General features: G+C 37.8%; 1 protein-coding gene across 1 annotated transcript in view; it reads right to left on the reverse strand.

The window, feature by feature from the left end:
* Positions 1-19,807, reverse strand: part of ERI2 (ERI1 exoribonuclease family member 2) — a 58,301-nt gene that overhangs the window by 3,413 nt on the left and 35,081 nt on the right. Inside the window, exon 9 of the transcript XR_014254982.1 lies at positions 2,213-2,336. The gene's annotated coding sequence lies outside the window, so the exon portion shown is untranslated. The remainder of the gene's footprint in view (positions 1-2,212; positions 2,337-19,807) is intronic.

Consider the following 19,807-nt stretch of genomic DNA (forward strand, 5'->3'; position numbering starts at 1 on the left):
ACCCAAGTTTAATTCTGTAACAATTTGACTCAAGAGGTGTCCCCAAGGAGGGTGCAAAATATATTATCTTCACAAGATCTAGAGTCACTCTCAAAGATAGCCAAAAGAAAGAACCAACCACCTGCATGTCCCAGGTAGGCAAAAAGCCAAGCCATGTTTTTAGGACATAAAACTAGACAAGCAAGAAGGCAATAGCTATCCTTTGAAGAGAAAGGATTAATAACCAATTGGTCTGGATTTGGAAGGGAAGGAACAGCATGAAATTTTATTTCCCTCTCTTAATTGGGCACTACAGACAGATTCAAAAGAACTTACTCTGGGGGGCTTCCCTGGTGGCGCAGTGGTTGAGAATCTGCCTGCTAATGCAGAGGACACGGGTTCGAGCCCTGGTCTGGGAGGATCCCACATGCCGCGGAGCAACTAGGCCCGTGCGCCACAACTACTGAGCCTGCGCGTCTGGAGCCTGTGCTCCGCAACAAGAGAGGCCACGATAGTGAGAGGCCCGCACACCACGATGAAGAGTGGCCCCCGCTTGCCACAACTAGAGAAAGCCCTCGCACAGAAACGAAGACCCAACACAGCCAAAAATAAATTAATTAAAACAAACAAACAAACAAAAAAAGAACTTACTCTGGTAAGAATTCTCAACCTTGGCCAGCTTCTGCCAGTTTTTCCAGGATCCCATCTGCAGGTTCTGAGTGGTGTTTAAAGTGGAGAGTGTAGCTCTGATATTTACTAAAATTTGGCAAAGTTTTTCATTAATTTTAATTTTAGTTTTCCCTTGGCTGTTTAAAGGAACAACTTAGCAGTTTATCAGAAAATCCCTCAGAGTCTTGTCAGCTCTGGAAGGTGCCCATACAGGGCCCTCCTTTGAAGGTAGATATGAAGGCATTTGAGTTGGTGTTGAAGAATTTGCATAGGGCCTTTGAGGACAATGTTTTTTCCAGTGTCCCAGTTGATTACAACTGAGACATCCATTTCTGCACCAGTGTTTTGACGAGGGAGCCCTAGGAGGGTGTAATGGGGGAGGCCTAGGTATTGTTTTGGATATCTTTTGTGTCTTTAATTTTTCATTAGCGTTTTGCAGCGAAACTTTCAATGTAACTATTTTGGAATTTTAAGTCTTTTAGAAGCTTCATATACCAATTAAGATAGGTATCCAATTCTGTTTGTTTAATATGGGAGCCCTTACTTTCAAGTGTACTTCTTAAGTAACTGATATTGTCTAATTGGAACATTTCCCATAATGGGCATTGTAATTCTAGGCTGTCTTTAGTAAGATTTTGCCATTTTTGTAGATATTTACAGGCTTCCAGGACTGCAGTTCTTAGACATAAAATAAGCAGGTATGCTGAAAGGTGGCACACTTGACTCTTTTGAAATGAAGGATCCCATCTTTATTATTATTATTATTGATTTTAGCTAAGTCTAGGTTTTTCAGAGCCAGATTAATACTTAAGAGAGATGCGTCATGGGGTTGGGGTTGTGTGGTGTCTCACAGTGTACCTCATTGCATGGAAATTTTCTTGAGGTTGGCAGGTCGCCTAGTGTCAATCTAACTCATTCCATAACCAACTTATCTTAAAACAGGAGTTTTTGGGTTAGGGGGCAAGCACTCTAACAACCTTTAAATGCTCAATTGTGCCCACCAACTTTTGCAGCTTTTTGGCCTCCAAGATCCCCATTAGCATTTAGCCTTTACTTCATGTTCACATTAACAGAAACCAACAGTAGCAGAGGAAATAGAACTGTGGACACCAGCAGTAACCAAAGAACTAGGGAATGAGGAAAAAATTGAATCAGCAGACTTCAATTAATGGAGACTGTGGATTGATTCCAAAGAAACATGGACTGCAGACTAAACCACCAGCAGTGCCCAGCATGGAATCTGAGATAGAACCAAGGCCTGGGGTTTAGAAGTTACTGGATATTTTCCAATAGAAGGCCCTGCATGCACCACCAACAATTCCTGTGGAATCTTGGACTGAGGAAAGGGTTGAACCAGCAGACCTCAATAAATGGGTACTGCACACTGGAGGCTCCACATGGATGGGAAACTATGCACTTCCATTAACAGTTCCCATGTGGATCTTGTGACAAAATTAAGGGCTGGGGTTTCCACTGAATAACCTGGGAATTGCAGACTGAAAAACCAATTAGATTGGCAGATCAACACAAAGAGAATAGAGCTCAGAACTGAGAGGGAACTTACCTATGGCCTCAGAAATGGCAGAAATGTCGGTGAACTCAGAGTTCACAGAGTACCACACCTGTGTTTCTTGTTGTCCCGGTACGCCATCAGAAGTTCACTTTGGATCCCACCACTGCCACCAAATCTGTTAAACAACAAAAATTCAACAAAGTAAACTTTAAAGATCTAATTGGCTTTATTAAAAAATTCATGGATCGAGCAGCATCCCATCTAGCAAGTAGAGAGGAATTCCAAAGGGCTAAAAACAGGGAAAGGTTTTTAAAGGCAAGACAAGAAAGTCATAAACAAAAAAGATTATTTCAAGCTTAGGTAACCTACCTATGGGGGACAAACGTGGTCTGTGGCAGACTACCTCATATTTCTTTGCAGGATGGAAAGGATTACCTCATCGGTGCCTACCAGAAAATTCCACACTGACTGGTTAGGATTACGTTCCTGGGGAAGGTTTTAACTACAGTTAGGTTAGGTAGTAAGTTTTGGTTTTAGCACAAGTGACTCCATTTGGGGCCCATTGTTTCTTTTTTAACACAGATGTTGATAATCAATAGCTGCATTGGATGGATCAGGCTGATGCCTTAACATAATATAAGGTGAGCCTACTAGACATTGTTTCTCCAGATGTCATGCAATAGGAATTACACAATACTATTTATGCAATCTTTTTGCTAAGAATTGATCTAGATCTAACTGTGAGCTTACAAGAAATAAAGGGACAGAAAAACATGTTAAACTTAACCACAGGGTTGAATTAGCAAAATCCAGAATTTTGGAAACTCTTCAGGACAATACTCTATTTTCTACAACAAATTATAAGTTAAAAAGATGAGGGAGATGGAATTTATGGATAAAAAACTTAAGGTATATATCAATGAAATGCAATGTGTGGGCCTTGTTTGGACTCTGAGTGGGAAAAACCACAAAAACTGTAAAACAAAATTTTACAAGCCAACCTGGAAAATGTGAAACTTTTTAAATGATTTAACAATATTTGATAATGATAATAAGGGATTATTGTGGCTTTTTCAAGTGTTATAGTGGTATTTTTAAAAGAGGCCTTATCTTACAGAGATACATAAGGAAGTATATATGGATTAAATAATATGATATTTAGGTTTGTTTCAAAGTAATGCAAAGAGAGGGAGGAGTGGGTAGGGATATAAATGAAACAGGCTTGGCCATGTGTTGACAATTGTTGGAGCTGAGTGATGGATACATGGAGTTCATTATACTACTGTAACTATTTGTATATATGTTTGAAATTTTTCCCATAATGAGGGAGAAAGAGACAGAGATGGAGAGCCAGACAGAGAGACAGAGAATAAAGACGTAAAAGCTACAAATATAGATAACTATTTTGAGAAATTTTGCTATAAAAAGAAGAGGAATGAAGAGGTGAAGGAAGATAAATGGCCTAAGATATTATTGTTTTAATATGGGAGATATTTCCATGTGTTTGTGGCTGACTGTCTTTCCCTACTACAATCCTAGTTCAAAAGAGAGGAAGAAATTGATCATGCAGGAGAAAGGAGGAGTAATTGAAGGAGTAATGTTCTTAAGTAGTAGAGAGTGGATGATGTCAAGTGCACAGTGGAGAGTTTGGTCTAAGCAAGGAACTTGGACAGCTCATTCATCTTCACTGGAAGGAATGCAGAAGTTACAGGCAGAGTTGCAGGAGTATTGGTTGATTAAATGGTAAGAGGTTGAGGACATTCTTTTCTGGCTATTTACAAATCTCAGTGAAATAAGAGGAAGGAAGTAGAGGTAGAGGTTTAAAGAAACAGGGGAAGGTATGAAATGGTTGTCTCCAACTACAGAAATGTAGTGGGGCTTCCAAGCAGTGAGGAAGGTCCAAGTGGATTTTTAAAGTCTGTCAACAAGTATCATAAACATCCAAAGCACATTTCTCCAGAACCATGTTAAGCTGCTCTTGTGCAAGCACAAAATAGGCAGAGAGCTATCTGGAGCTTGGCAGAAAGCTGGGTTTTGCCAAATGAGTACGGTGAGAGAGAGTAGTGCAAAGGAGATGAGTAGTACCTAGAATCCAAGATGGGCAAGATGTGAGGGCATGAAGGAGACGATGTTCAAGTTAATGGACTGAATATTTTAGTGCATCCTAAAAACTATTGCCATGCTAGCTGTAAGTTTAGGGGTCCCCACACCACCCAGAACTCTGACTAACTGACTGCAAAATCAGGGGGTCCCACAAACCTCTCATGTTTGTTAATTCACTAGAACAATTAACGTAATTCAGAAAAGTGCTATATTTATGATTACAATTTTATTATAAAGGATATAGATCAGGACCAGCAAAGTGAAGAGAAACATAGGGTAAGGTCTGGGAGAGTCCCAAATGCAGAACTTCGGTGCCCTGTCTCTGTGGAATCAGAGCATGTCACCCTCCCAGCACATGTATCTGTTCATCAACCAGGAAGTTTCACCAGGTTTTTATTGGGTTTCATTATGTAGGCATGATTGATTGAATCTTTAGCCACATGATTGAACTCAGTCTCCAGCTCCCCTTCCCTCCCCAGAGGTTGGACTAGCTTCAAAACTCCAACCCTGTAATCATATCATTGATTTTTCTGGTGACCAGACCCCTCATCCTGAGTCTTGCTAGCATGAACTCCGGTATAACTTAAGGGATTCATGAGTAACAAAGGCACTCCTATTACTCAGGAAATTCCAAGAGTTTCCAAGGCCTTAGGAACCAGGGACAAAGGCCAGTCATTTTTTAAAAAATTATTATATAACAGGCACATACCAGAAGAAATGAACTTGGTTTACCTTGAGCTTCTCCAAAGTAATATTTAATGCCACATGACAGTGGAAATAGGTCTACGGTTTTCTGAGGGAAATAAAATTTAACACAAGAAATTTACACCCAGCCAAGTTGTTCTCCATTTAAAGTCAATAGAAAGGTATTATCAACTAAGGAAAGGAATACATTCATTATAAGGCCCTGTGAAGAAAAAAAAAATACTCCTAGATGTTACATTTAGCTAAAGAAGAAAAACTTTTAAGAATACAAGGAAGGAGAAGCTGTTTGAAAAGGACTGTTGGTGAGCACTGAATCCACTTATACATTTGATCAGGGTTTCTCAGACTCAGCACTCGTGTTTGGGATCAGACAATTAATTCTTTGTTGTAGAGGAAGTTTCGTGCATTGTAACATATTTAGCAGCATCCCTGTTCTCCATCTACTAGATGCCAATAGCACTGCTTCCCCCCCTCCAAGGTATGACAACCCAAAATGCCTCCTGGCATTGACCAACATTCCCTTCAGACACAACTACCCCCAGTTGGCAATGGCTGACATAAACTAATGCTTGATGATTGAGGAAGTTATTGTTACAGAAGAGAATGCACATGTCTCAAAACAAGACAATAATATAATTAATAAAAATCAGGGCTTCCCTGGTGGCACAGTGGTTGAGAATCCATCTGCCAATGCAGGGGACACGGGTTCGAGCCCTGGTCTGGGAAGATCCCACATGCCGCAGAGTAACTAGGCCCGTGAGCCACAATTGCTGAGCCTGCGCGTCTGGAGCTTGTGCTCCGCAACAAGAGAAGCCGCGATAATGAGAGGTCCGCGCACCGCAATGAAGAGTGGCCCCCACTTGCCGCAACTAGAGAAAGCCCTCGCACAGAAACGAAGACCCAACACAGCCATAAAATAAAATAAATAAATAAATTTAAAAAAAAATCAAAGGGCTAGAAGAAGGAATATAGGAGACATAGAACGTATCAATTGATTAATTTCTCAAAGTAGATATTGACTGATCCAGTTTAATTAGGAAAATGTAGCTTTAAATATGACTCCAATCACTTAAGGTTTTCCTTACCTTTGGTGAGATCTTTTAGGAACTAATAATGTTTCTGGAGAGGAAATATCTACCTGGAGTTTGCCTGTTCTTCAGTTTCACTTCAATTCTTTTTCTCTCAGTTAAAATTTAATATCATTTTGTTTAAAATATTATGCATATCGTGGATCCACTTTTATCAGTTTATCCATCTACCGTCCAGCTGTAAATATGCATAGACAAATAGTTAAAATGATGTGTGTCCAGAATTAGTAACAGTTGCTTCTTCATGATGAGATTTGAAATGTTATTTTACTTTTTTCCTTATATTTTTCTATGTTGCTTGGATTTTTAAATGAACATGGATTATATATATATATATAATTCCTCCTTTTCAGTATCTCATTTTCATAGATAAGGCTGCTTCATTCACTTATCTAGCAAATATTTACTGAATATCTATAATATTTTGAGACTTCTTCTAGCTATTGGGATTCAGTTATGAGCAAGACAGATAACGTACTTGCATTCTATTTAATCTGGAATGGGCTGACAAGGACCTTTAGTATAATATTAGCTAGGAGTGGGGACCATTGCCTTATTCCTGATTAAGTGGAATGTCTCTAACGTCTCACCATTAAATGTTTCTAATGTTTCAATGTTAAAATAAATTATTGATAGATATTCTTTATCACACTAAGGAAATTCCCTTCTACTCATATTTCACTTTTGGGGGTGTTGAGGGTTGTCATGATGAGTGCTGAAATTCATCAGTTACTTTTTCTATATTCACAGCAATGCTCATATAGTTTTTCTCCTTTTCCCTTTATAGGGATAAGAAGACTCTGAAAGGTATAGACTGGCTATAGACTTGGGGACTCAAGGAATAACACAGTCGCCAGTTCCCTGGGTTTTCTTTTTTGCCTCATATACCTTAGACTTGTAGTTGAAAAAGCCAGCAACCTGGAAACACCAATGTGTACAGACAATAAAAACCCCAACAAAAGTCTGCTCTCTTTTGCCAAAGGACCAGGAAAAGAAGCAGCCTAAAAAGACAAAAAAACTTTTAAACAATAATTGCTCTACTCCAGCCAAACACCACAGAAAACATCATGGCTCCACCCATCCACTCCTATGCCAGCAAAGGTAGAGGGGGAAACCTAGACTTCTACACTCATGAGTCTTTCCCAACACACCCACTAGGACTGTATCAGAGAAGGCCAAGTATGGAGCAGGCCAGTGTCAGTAGAGACACATGGGGAGCTAAAACTCTCATCCCTATTCTGCAATAGCAAGAAACTCTTCCCTACTCTGGTGTCATTGGGGGCTGAGTGGAAAACCTGGACGTCTATACCCACCTGGCAATAATGACATACCCTCCCACCTTCCCTGTCAGAGCAATGTCAAATAAAGCCAGCTAAAATAGAATGTTTAGATAAGATCCAGAGTATCATTAGATAGTACAAAAATTTCCAGGTTTCAATTGAAAATCTTTCATCATACCAAAAACCAGGAAGATCTCAAACTGAATGAAAAAAGACAATCAATGGATGCCAACACCAAGCTGACAAAGGTGTTAGAAGCATATGACAAAGAGTTTAAAGCAGCCATGATAAAAAAGTTTCAATGAGCAATTACAAATACGCTTGAAACAAATGAAAACAACAAAGCCTTGGTGAAGAAATAAAATATATCAAGAAGAACCAAAAGGACATTTTAGAACTAAAAAATACAATAGGAGAAATAAAAAGCTATTTAGATGGGCTCAACAGCAGAGTGGAAGGAACATAAGAAAGAAATCAGTGAACTAGAAGATAGAACAATAGAAATTACCCAATCTTAACAACAGGGAGAAACCAGACTAGGAAAAAAAAAAAAAAAAAAGGAGAAGGTTTCAAGATGGCTCTCATGAACACAACAACAAATCTACAACTATTATATATATGGAATAATTCCTTCAGAAAGGAAACTGGATGAACAGAGTCCCCACAACAAAGGGTAAAAGACAGCATCAAGATGGTAGGAGAAACGGAGATACAGACTTGCCAAAGAAAAAACCACACCCCAACCATGGTGATCCACAGATGGGAGGGATTACAAAGGTATGTTTATTTTCCCTGAGGAGTGAGGGATATGAGCTCAACATCAGACACATTAACCCATAGATCCTGCACAAAAGAGACAAGCCCCCAAAACACCTGACTTTGAAAACAAATGGGGAATATATCTAGGAAAACTATAGAACTAAATGGAACAGAAAACCCACTCTTAAAAGGGCTTGCTCACAGTCTCACTCAACCCAAAAACCAGCACAAAAACACCAGATTGAAAAGCACCTGGACCATAGGTGAATGTGACCCAACTACTAATCTTGAAGAATCTGCTGGGTAGTCAAGAACCTGTTGGGATGCTCCCTGGGGACTGAGACACTGGTGGAAATTATTTTTGCAATCCCAGGCTACCTTGCTAATACTGAAGCTGGCAGGCGCAAATTTGAAATTATCCATCTAACCTGTTAGCACCTGTAAGTGCACCTCGCCAAGGGCCCTGCACATGCCTGTGCCTCAGCTGGGCTTCACAGCCTGCTGGGTGATAAGCCTGCCCACCAGCACCTGGTAGCAGCCATGTCCAGGCCCTGCAGCTAGGGGCCATCCTCACCCACCAGAATGCCACAGCAGCAGTGGCAACCCCACCACAAAGGAAGGTGGACACAACCTACATAAGGGACACTCTTTGAGTGCCTGGCTCTGTGGCTGGTGAGACTGCACTTCTGAGCCCCAGAGGACATCTCCTACATAAGCCACTCCTTCAAGATTGAGAGAGGTAGATGATTTATCTACTACATAGAAACACAGAGAATTAGGCAAAATGAGGAGATGAAGGAATATGTTCCAACTGAAAGAACAAGATGAAACCTCAGAAAAAGAACCAAGTGAAACAGACATAAGCAATCTACCCAGTAAAGGGTTCAAAGTAATGTTCTAAACCCCATTGAACTTGGGAGATGAATGGACAAACACAGTGAGTACTTCAAAAAAGAGATAGAAGCTGTAAGAAAATACCAAAGAGAAGTTATAACTGAACAGAAAAATACACTAGAGGGGTTCAACAACAGACTGGATAAGGTAGAAGAATGAATCCGTGAGCTGGAAGACAAAGCAATGGAACTCACTCAGACAGGGCAGGAAAATTTTTAAAAAGAATTTTAAAAAGTAAAGATAGATTAAGGAATCTCTGAGATAACATCAAGCAGAATAACATTCACATTACAGAGGTGGCAGAAGGAGGAAAGACAAAGAGAGAGATCTAGAAAAATTATTTGAAGAAATAGTGGCTGAAAACATCCATAATCTGGGGAAAGAAACAGACATCCAGGTCCAGGAAGCTCTGGGAGTTCCAAATAAGAGGAACCTAAGCAGAAACACACCAAGACACATTATAATTAAAATGGTAAAAGTTAAGGATAAAGTAGGAATCCTAAAATCAGCAAGAGAAAAACAACTTGTTATGTGCAAGGGAAACCCTGTAAGTCTATCAACAGATTTTTCAGCAGAAACTCTTCAGACCAGAAGGGAGTGGCATGACATATTCAAAGTGCTAAAAGGAAAAAACTTCCAACCAAGAATTCTCTACCCAGCAAATTTATCATTAAAAATTGCAGGATAGATTAAGTGTTTCCCAGGTAAGCAAAAACGAAAGGAGTTCACCACCACTAAACTGACCTTACAAGAAATGTTAAAGGAACTTCTTTAAAGTGAAAAGAAATGGAATAATTAATAATTAGAAAACATATGAAAGTAAAAATCTCACTGTAAAATGTAAATGTATAATAAAGGTAGTGAATCAATTACCTATAAAGCAAGCATAAAGATTGAAAGATGAAAGTAGTAAAATAAACTAAAATTAAAATAATTAGTTAAATAATACATAAAATAAAAAGATGTAAAATGTATCACCAAAAGGATAAAATGTTGGGGTGGGGAGTAAAAAGATATAGCTTTGGAATGTGTTAAAATTTAAGTTGCTACCAACTTAAAATAGACTGCTATTTAATAGGATGTTATGTGTGAACCTCATGGAAACCACAAGGAAAAAACTTATTATAGTAAATACACAAAAGAAAATGAAAAAGGAAACTAAATATAACACTAAAGAAAACCACCAAAACACAAGGGTAGAGAGAATGAGAAAAAAGGAACAGAAAGGAACCACAAAAAGTGTCAGAAAACAGTTAACAAAATGGCAATAAGCACATAGACATAGAGTGGCTGAATGGATTTAAAAAAACAGATCCACTGATACGCTGCCTACAAGGGACTCACTTCAGAAGTAAGGACACACAGAGACTGAAAGTGAATAGATGGAAAAGGATATTCCACGTAAATGGAAATGAAAAGCTGGAGTATCTATACTCCTAACAAACAAAATTAGAAAAAAATAAGAAAAAGACAAAAAAGAGCATTACATAATGATAAAGTAACCAATTCAGCAAGAAGATATAACATTTATAAATGTATATTCATCCAACATAGACACACCAAGATGCATAAAGCAAATATTAATGAACTTAAAGGGAGAAATTGAAAGCAATACAGTAATAGTAGGGGATTTTAATACCCCACTTATATCAATGGTGAGATCATCCAGATAGAAAATCGATAAGGAAACATCGGACTTAAACAACTTAATAGATATATACATAATGGTCCACCCAAAGGTAGTAGGACATGCATTTTTTCTCAAATGCACATGGAACATTCTCCAGGATAGATCACACCTTAGGTCACAAAACAAGTCTCAGCAAATTCAAGAAAACTGAAGTCATATCAAACATCTTCTCTGACCACAGTGATAGGAAACTAGAAACCAATCACAAGGAAAAAAATGGAAAAAAAACCCCAAAAACGTGGAGTTAAAATAACATGCTACTGAATAACCAACGGGTTATCAAAGAAATCAAAGGAGAAATTAAAAATTACCTAGAGACAAGTTAGAACAGAAATAAAATACACCAAAGTCTATGAGATGCAGCAAAAGCAGTTCAGAGTGGGAAGTCCATAGTAATACAAGCCTACCTCAAGAAACAAAAAAATCCCAAATAAACAATCTAACTTCACACCTAAAGGACCTAGAAAGAGACAAACAAAGCCCAAAATTAGTAGAAAGAAGGAAATAAGAAAGATCAGAGTGGAAATAAATGAAATAGAGACAAAAAAAAATAATAGAAAAGATCAATAAAACTAAGAGCTGGTTCTTTGAAAAGATAAACAAAATTGACAAGCCATTAGCCAGACTAACCAAGAAAAAGAGAGAGGGCTCAAATAAATAAAATCAGAAACAAAAGAGAGGTTACAACAGAGACGACAGAAATACAATAGATTGGAAGAGACTACCATGAACAATCATATGCCAACAAATTAGATAACCTAGAAAAAATAAATAAATTTCTAGAAACATAATCTTCTAAGAATGAATCATGAAGAAACAGAAAATCCGAACGGACTGATTACTAATAAGGAGATTGAAATAGCAACCAAAAAGCTCCCAACAAACAAAAGTCTAGAACCAGATGGCTTCATAGGTGAATTCTACCAAAATTTTAAAGAAGAGTTACTACCTATGCTACTCAAACGGTTCCAAAAAATTGAAGAGGAGGGAAACATTTCAAACAGTTTTTATGAAGTCAGCATTACCCTGATACCAAAACCAGACAAGGACGCCACACAAAAAAAGATAACTACAGGCTAATATCCTTGATGAACAAACATAGATGCAAAAATCCTCAAAAAATATTAGTAAACTAAATCCAACAACACATTAGAAGGATCATGCACCAGGATCAAGCGGGATTTATTCCAGGGATGCTAAGATGGTTCATCATCAGCAAATCAATCAACATGAGACATCACATTAACAAAGTGAAAACTAAAAATCATATGATCATCTCAATAGATGCAGAAAAAGCATTTAACAAAATTAAACATTCACTTATGATTAAAACTCTCACCAAAGTGGTGCAATGAACACCACTTTGTGGTACATGACTCTTTTTGAATTATGGTTTTTTCAGGGTATATGCCCAGTAGTGGGATTGCTGGGTCATATGATAGTTCTATTTTTAGTTTTTTAAGGAACCTCCATACTGTTCTCCATAGTGGCTGTATTAAATTACATTCCCACCAACAGTGCAAGAGCCAGGACATGGAAGCAACCTAAGTGCCCATCAACAGATGAATGGATAAAGATGTGGCACATATATACAGTGGAATATTACTCAGCCATAAAAAGAAACGAAATTGAGTTATTTGTAGTGAGGTGGATGGACCTAGAGTTGGTCACACAGAGTGAAGTAAGTCAGAAAGAGAAAAACAAAGCCCATATGCTAACACATATATATGGAATCTAAACAAAAAAAAATGGTTCTGAAGAACCTAGGGGCAGGACAGGATTAAAGACGCAGATGTAGGGAATGGACTTGAGGACACGGAGAGGGGGAAGGGTAAGCTGGGACAAAGAGAGTGGCATTGACATATATGCACTACCAAATGTAAAATAGATAGCTAGTGGGAAGCAGCCACATAGCACAGGAGATCAGCTCGGTGCTTTGTGACCACCTAGAGGGGTGAGATAGGGAGGATTGGAGGGAGACACAAGAGGGAGGGGATATGGGGATACATGTATATGTATAGCCCATTCACTTTGCTATACAGCAGCAACTAACACAACAATGTAAAGCAATTATATGCTAGTAAAGATGTTAAAAAAAAAACTCTCATCAAAGTGGGTATAAAGGGAACATATTTCAACATAATAAAGGCTGTATATGATAAGCCCACAGCCAACATACTCAGTAGTGAAAATAGTGAAAGCTTTCCCTCTAAGATAAGGAACAAGACAAGGATGCCCATTCTCATCACTTTTATTCAATGTAATATTTGAAGTCCCCTCCAGCCCCAGCAATCAGGCAAGTAAAAGGAATAAAAAGCATCCAAATCAGAAAGGAAAAGGTAAAACTATCATTATTTGCAGATGACATGACCCTATATAGAAAAAACCCAAAGACTCCACCAGAAAACAATTAGAACTAATAAATAAATTCAATAAAGTTGCAGAATAAAAAATCAATATATAAAAATCAGTGGCATCTATACACTAATAACAAATTATCAGAAAGAGACATTAAGAAAATAATCCCACTTACCTTTGCATCAAATAGAATAAAATACCTAGCAATAAATATAATCAAAGAAGTGAAAAACCTGTACACTGAAAACTCTAAGATATTGTTGAAAGAAATATAAGAAGACAGAAAGAAATGCAAAGATATACCATGCTCATGGGATGTAAGAATAATATTGCTTAAATGTCCATATTACCCAAAGCAATCTACAGATTCAATGCAATCCCTATCAACATGCCAATGGCATATTTCACAGAACTAGAATAAATAATTCTAAAATTTACATGGAACCACAAAAGAATAATAACCAAAACAATCTTGAGAAAGAAGAACAAAGCTCAAGGTATCACACTCCCTGATCAAACTATACCACAAAGCTGTAGTAATAAAAACAGTATGGTACTGGCACAAAAACAGACACATAGATCAATGGAAAAGAACTGAGAGCCCGGATATATACCTACACATATATGGACAATTAATTTACAACAAAGGAGCAAAGAACATATTATGGAGAAAAGACAGTCTCTTCAATAAATGGTGCTGGGAAAACTGGACAGCCACATGCAAAAGAATAAAATTAGACCACTAGCATACATCATATAGAAAAGTTAAAAAGGGATGAAAGGCTTGAATGTAGTACATGAAATGATAAAATTTCTAGGCAAAAAGCATAGGCAGTAACCTCACTGACATGGGTCTTAGTGATGTTTTTGTGGCTCTAATTTCAAATCAAGGACAACAAAAACAAAAATAAACAAATGGGACTATATCAAACTAAACAGCTTCTGCATAGTGAAGGAATCCATTATCAAAATGAAAAGGCAACCTACTAAATGGGAGAAGATATTTGTAAATCATATATCTGACAAGTACTAATATCCAAAATATATAAAGAACTCATATAACTCAACAACAAAAAGACAAACATCTAGGTTAAAAATGGGTAGAGAATCTGAATAGACATTTGTCCAAAGAAGACATGGAGATGGCTAACAACCACATGAAAAGATGTTTAACATCACCGATTATCAGGTAAATTCAAATCAAAACCACAATAAGATATCTCTTCACACCTATTAGAATGGCTATTATCAAAAAGACAAGGAATAACGAACGTTGGAGAGGATGTGGAGAAAAGGGAACACTCATACACTGTTGGTGGGAATGTAGATTGGTTCAGCCCTGTGGGAAAAAGTATGGAGATTTTTCAAAAAATTAAGAATAGAACTACCATATGACCCAGGTATTCCACTTCTGGGTATTTATCTGAAGAATATAAAAACACTAATTTGGAAAGATATATGCACCCCTATGTTCATTGCAGCATTGTTTACAATAGACACAATATGGAAACAACCTAAGTGCCATTCACAGATAAATGGATAAAGAAGATAACAGATAATAGATAAACATATATATAAAATAAATATATATAAATATATATCTATATATGTGTGTGTGTGTTTTAATGGAATACTACTCAGCCATAAAAAGGAATGAAATCCTGTGATTTGTGACAACATGGATTGACCTTGAGGGTATTATGCTAAGTAAAATAAGGCAGACAGAGAAAGACAAATACCATATGATTTCACTCATATGTGGAATATAAAACAAACAAACAAATAAAATAAATGAAAACAAACTCATAGATGCAGAGAACCAAATAGTGGTTACCAGAGGGTAAGGGGGTTTAGGGTGGGTGAAACGCAAAAGGAGTCGACTGTGTGCTGATGGATGGTAACTAGTCTTATGGTAGTGATCACTCTGTAGTGTACACAGATGTTGAACTATAATGCTGTACACCTGAAAATTATATAATTAAAAAAATATCAGAGCCCCAGAGACCTGTGGGACTATCACCAAAAAAAAAAAAAAATGTAACATTTGTATCATCAGAATCCCGGAAGTTGAGAAAACTAGGGCAGGGCTGAAAAATTACTCTAAGAAAGAACCGTTAAAAAGTTCTAAACTTTGGCAAGAAAAATAACCTATAGAATTTAGCAATATATAAAAATAATTATACACCAGGACCAAGTGGGATTTATTCCAAGGAAGCAAGGCTGTTCAATATTTGAAAATCAATCAATGTAATCTACCTTATTGACAGGCTAAAGAAGAAAAATCACATGATGGTATTAATTGGTGCAGAAAAGGCATTTGCCAAAATTTAAGACTTATTCATGATAAAAACTCTCTGGGAAATAGGAATGGTGTAGGAGAACTTCCTACACTTGATCAAGTTTTTTGTAGATGCTCTTTATCAAGTTGAACATGAAAGACTGAATGTTTTCCCACTAATATCAGGAACAAGGCAGGGATGTCTGCTCTCAACACGCTTAATCAACATAGTGCTGGAAATTCTAGGCAGTCTAGTAAGGCAAGAAAAGGAAGTAAAAGGCATATAGATCTGAAAGGAAGAAGTAAGCCTGTCCCTATTTGCAGATGATATAATTATCTACATGGACAATCCCAAGGAATCAACAACAAAAAAACTCCTAGAACTAAAAAGGGACCAATAAATTCCTCATTTTGTTTAAGTGAATTTGACTTGGGTTTTTCTCATGTGTAACTCAGTCATTTATTTATTTATTTACCCATCAAATATTTATTGAATGCCTAAAATTTGCCAACAACTGTTCTAGGCAATAGTGATACGTCCGCAAACAAAGCAAATGCTTACTCATAAGGGTGGTAGTAAGAGATGTAAAAAGTGAAAACAGGTTAAAGAGACAAAAATGAGGGATGCTATTTTAGAAAATGTGGTAAGGGAAGACCTCTTTGATAGGACATCTCATACAATGAGGGATTTGGTAAAGGGGATATCCCAGGGAAGAGTGTTCTAGGCAGTGGGAACTGTAAGTTCAAAGATCCCAAGGCTGGGACATGTGTATGTTGGAGGAAAAGAAAGGGGGCTGAGGTGGCTGCAGCAGAGTGAGGGAGAAGAGGAGAGGGCAGTGGGTCAGAGATGACATTGTGCCAGATCATGCAGTTTCTTGTAGTCCATGTAAGGACTTGAGTTTTCACCCGGAGTAAACTAGGAAGTGCTGAAGGATGTGAGCAGAAGAGCAACCTGATAGCATTTATGCTGAGTCCTGACCAGTTCAACAGGCCAAAAGATAAACACAGCAACTGGTTCACTGAGACCTAGAGCAACCTATACCTTAATTTCTTTCCTTTCCATTCAAAACAGCTTTATGTCTTCTTCCACCCCTTTTTCTTTCCTTCTTCTGAGAGAAAACTTCCTCAATCCCTTTACCGGACTAACCTCTGCAGCAACTTCACGGACACTTTTCCTCCAATAAATACATTACTTTCCCAGCCCCCCCCAGAAGCTTGTGGTGTATGTAAATCATTAACTATAAAAGGGATAACCTTGGGGGACTGTGTAAACTTCCAGCGTAAATTTAGCCCAGAACTTCTGCTCCTCCCTCCAGAATGTCTCCACCAATCCAGGCAAGGCACTCTGGGCATATCTTACTTCTTCCAACTGTCAGACTACTTTTCCCTCTTCTTTTGGTTACTACCAGGACCAAAGCAGATGTGAGAGTTCAAGTTTCAGGGATGCTCTCCTAGGAAGCAGATCTGCCATCATCTCCAGCTGTGTCAGAATCTGTCACTTTAGCGAATATCACCTTATTTGTCTCCTATTTAAGGTTTTCTGGCTGGCACATGAACTTTTGAGCAAAGATAACAAACAAGCAAACAAAACCAACAAATCGAATGCGCTCACTGAAATCCTGGGCGGCTGGGGTGTTTCTATCAGAATTTCTCAGTTGTTGTATAATACTATCTAGTAAGTAACCAGGAGTATGTACACACAAAAGGCTATAAACATAGCAGCTGAGTTTTTTCATTTTAAGCTTTTTGTGCTATTTAATTGTTTAAAAACTATGTCCATTTGTTAACTTGTTAAAATGTTTTAGAAAAAAATTCAATTGAGTCCAAGTAGCAGCTGAGTTTTTCACTGTAGTGTCTACTTAACTCCCTACCCTGCTCAGTGGCAAATAGGAATCCATCTTCTGCATCATCCAGAAAGTATGCAAACTACCTCTAGGAAACTTTGAGAAACATATGCATGCAAACTCAGGGAAATAACCTGGGGGCAGCCACTTTTCTCCATTAGGTGGTCAAGCGTAGATCTAAAAACTCTGTATAGAAGTTTACGGCAGGGTCTTGTTAGGTTGGGGAGAATAGTAGGGGCTTTGTCTTGCTTTGAGGCCATATATGCCAAGCCACTGTTATTACTTGGATTACTTGATGGGGAAAGTATTTATGGAGATGTGGGGAGGCGAAAACCCCCTTGGCACTGCTGTTTAGATGGATGTAGAGGTTGCATTTCAGATGAGACCTTAAATACATTCAAAAGCCCTCTGACCAGTAGTGGTACTGTTTCTATTAGAAGAGTTTTCTATGACTCAGTATAAAAATCTGGACTCACACTGGGAAACTTGTCTCAGCTCTTTCACCTACAAAGAATATTAGAAGCCTGGAAAATGTATGTTATGAAGTGCTAAAATCACTGAAAAGACAGGAAAAGAACTTTGTTGGGGAAAAGGCAGTCTTAACAGTTTTGATGACAAGGATGTTGAGATTTTCTTTTCGGTGGAACAGAATGGTTAGGCTTGTTTTAAGCTCCAAATGACTGGTCAGTTTTCTTTTCAACGTATGTTTGAAGGATTCTGAATGCAGTGGAGAAAATAGTTTGAAATTTTCACTTTAATTGCAAAATAATGGAAATAATTCAAATGATGATTGATAGGGGACTGGCTTAAGATATTATGGTACAGCTGTTCAATGGAATGCCATGCAGCTGTTTAAAAAACAAAACAAAAAAGCAAAATGAGGACGATCTCTGTGTACTGATATGGAAAGCCCTCCAAAGTTTTATTCTTAAAAAAAAAAAATTTAATGGACGGAACAGTGTATATTTTAGGCTACATGTTATATAAAAGTGGTGGGGAAAAAAGAAACTAACAGTCATTTACTTGAATACATATAAAGAAACCCTGAAACGATACATAGAAATAATAATAGTAGTTTTCTGAGAAAGTGAGGGTGGGATGAAACTGACCAGCTGTGAGACTGGGGGTGGGAGGCAGATTTTTCACTGTGTACCTTTCATGATTTTTGAAGCATTTGAAGATATTATGCCCCAAAATTAAAAACAAAGTTACAACACTAAAATCTTAGTGGTGACTACTTAACTTCTTCTTTCCCACTGAAGTAAGTTGTTAATTCTATTAAGAAGGGAGAGAGCTGCCAAATGTGCAGGATGTAACTTGTCATCAAAGAGCAGAGAAGGGTGGTTCCTCCTACTCAACCCCCACTGCCAAACAGAATGATGCTTGAAGATTCAGGGGCTTATTTCTCTTCTAAAGAGCAGCCTCTTCTAGAGCCTAAGAGAACTGCCAAGGGATCTCTGGTTAACACTTTTCCTCCCACGGCCCTCAGATAAGAGAACAGTGACGCGTAATACTTCACTAAACCTGAACTTTTAGAAAAATCTTATCTTGGGAATGCTTCCTCTCAATTTTCCTGTATTTTAATGTTTCATATCACTCCAGTTCTGAGCTGTTATCAATATAGATTAGCACTATCCACAAGAATTTTCTGCAATGATAGAAATGTTTTGTGACTGCACTGACCTGTATATGGTAGCCACTGGCCACATGTGGCTGTTAAGCCCTTGAAATGTAGCTGGTGTGGCTGAAGAACTGATTTTTAAATAGTATTTAAATTAATCTAAATTAGCCACATATGAACAGTGCAAGTAGTCATACATTTCTGGTTAAAGCAGGAGAGGCACTTCTCAGGTCTGCTATAATTCTGAGTTATTGGGAAAAAAACAAAAACTGTGTGCAAAAGTTCTGCCTTCTGACAAAGTCATTTACTGATTCAGCGAATATTTATTAAGCACTTACTATGGGCCAAATGCTATTATAATTCCCATGAACATAACAAACAACGCCCATACCCTCAAAGACTTTACATTCTAGTGCAAAGATTAGCAAACTATGGCCTGTGGGCTAAATCCAGTCCTCCACTTGCTTTTGTACAACCTGTGAAACAAGAATGATTTTTGCATTTTTAAATATTTGGAAAAAATCAAAAGAGGAATAACAATCCATGACATATGAAAATTACCTGAAATTCAAGTTTCAGTAGCCATAGTTAGTTTTTTTAGTAGCACAGTTACGCCTATTTATTTATGTGTTGTCAGTGGCTGCTATCTCAACCAGAATGGAGCTGAGCTGCTGCAACAGAGGTCAAAGGGCCCACAAAGCCTAAAATATTTATTATCTGGCCCTGTACAGAGAAAGTTTGCTGACTCCTGTTCTAAGGGATAGTAATATGCTAGGCACCATGATAAGCACTTTGCATGCATTATCTCAATTAATCTTTGGGATGACTCTCTGAGGGAGGTTCTATTAGTCTCTATGTTGGTAAAATGTAAAATTGGGGCCTGAAAATGGGTATTTCTAACAAGTTTCCAGGTGATGCTGATGCTGCTTGTTCACGGATCATAACCTATAGATCAGTGATTCTCTGCCTTGGTTGCACATTAGAATCCTCTGAGGAAATTTTTAAAAATGTGATTCCCAGGCCCTA

The sequence above is a fragment of the Balaenoptera physalus genome (genome assembly GCF_965194825.1).
Source record: "Balaenoptera physalus genome assembly, chromosome: 16".
NCBI classification, from domain to species: Eukaryota; Metazoa; Chordata; class Mammalia; order Artiodactyla; family Balaenopteridae; genus Balaenoptera; species Balaenoptera physalus.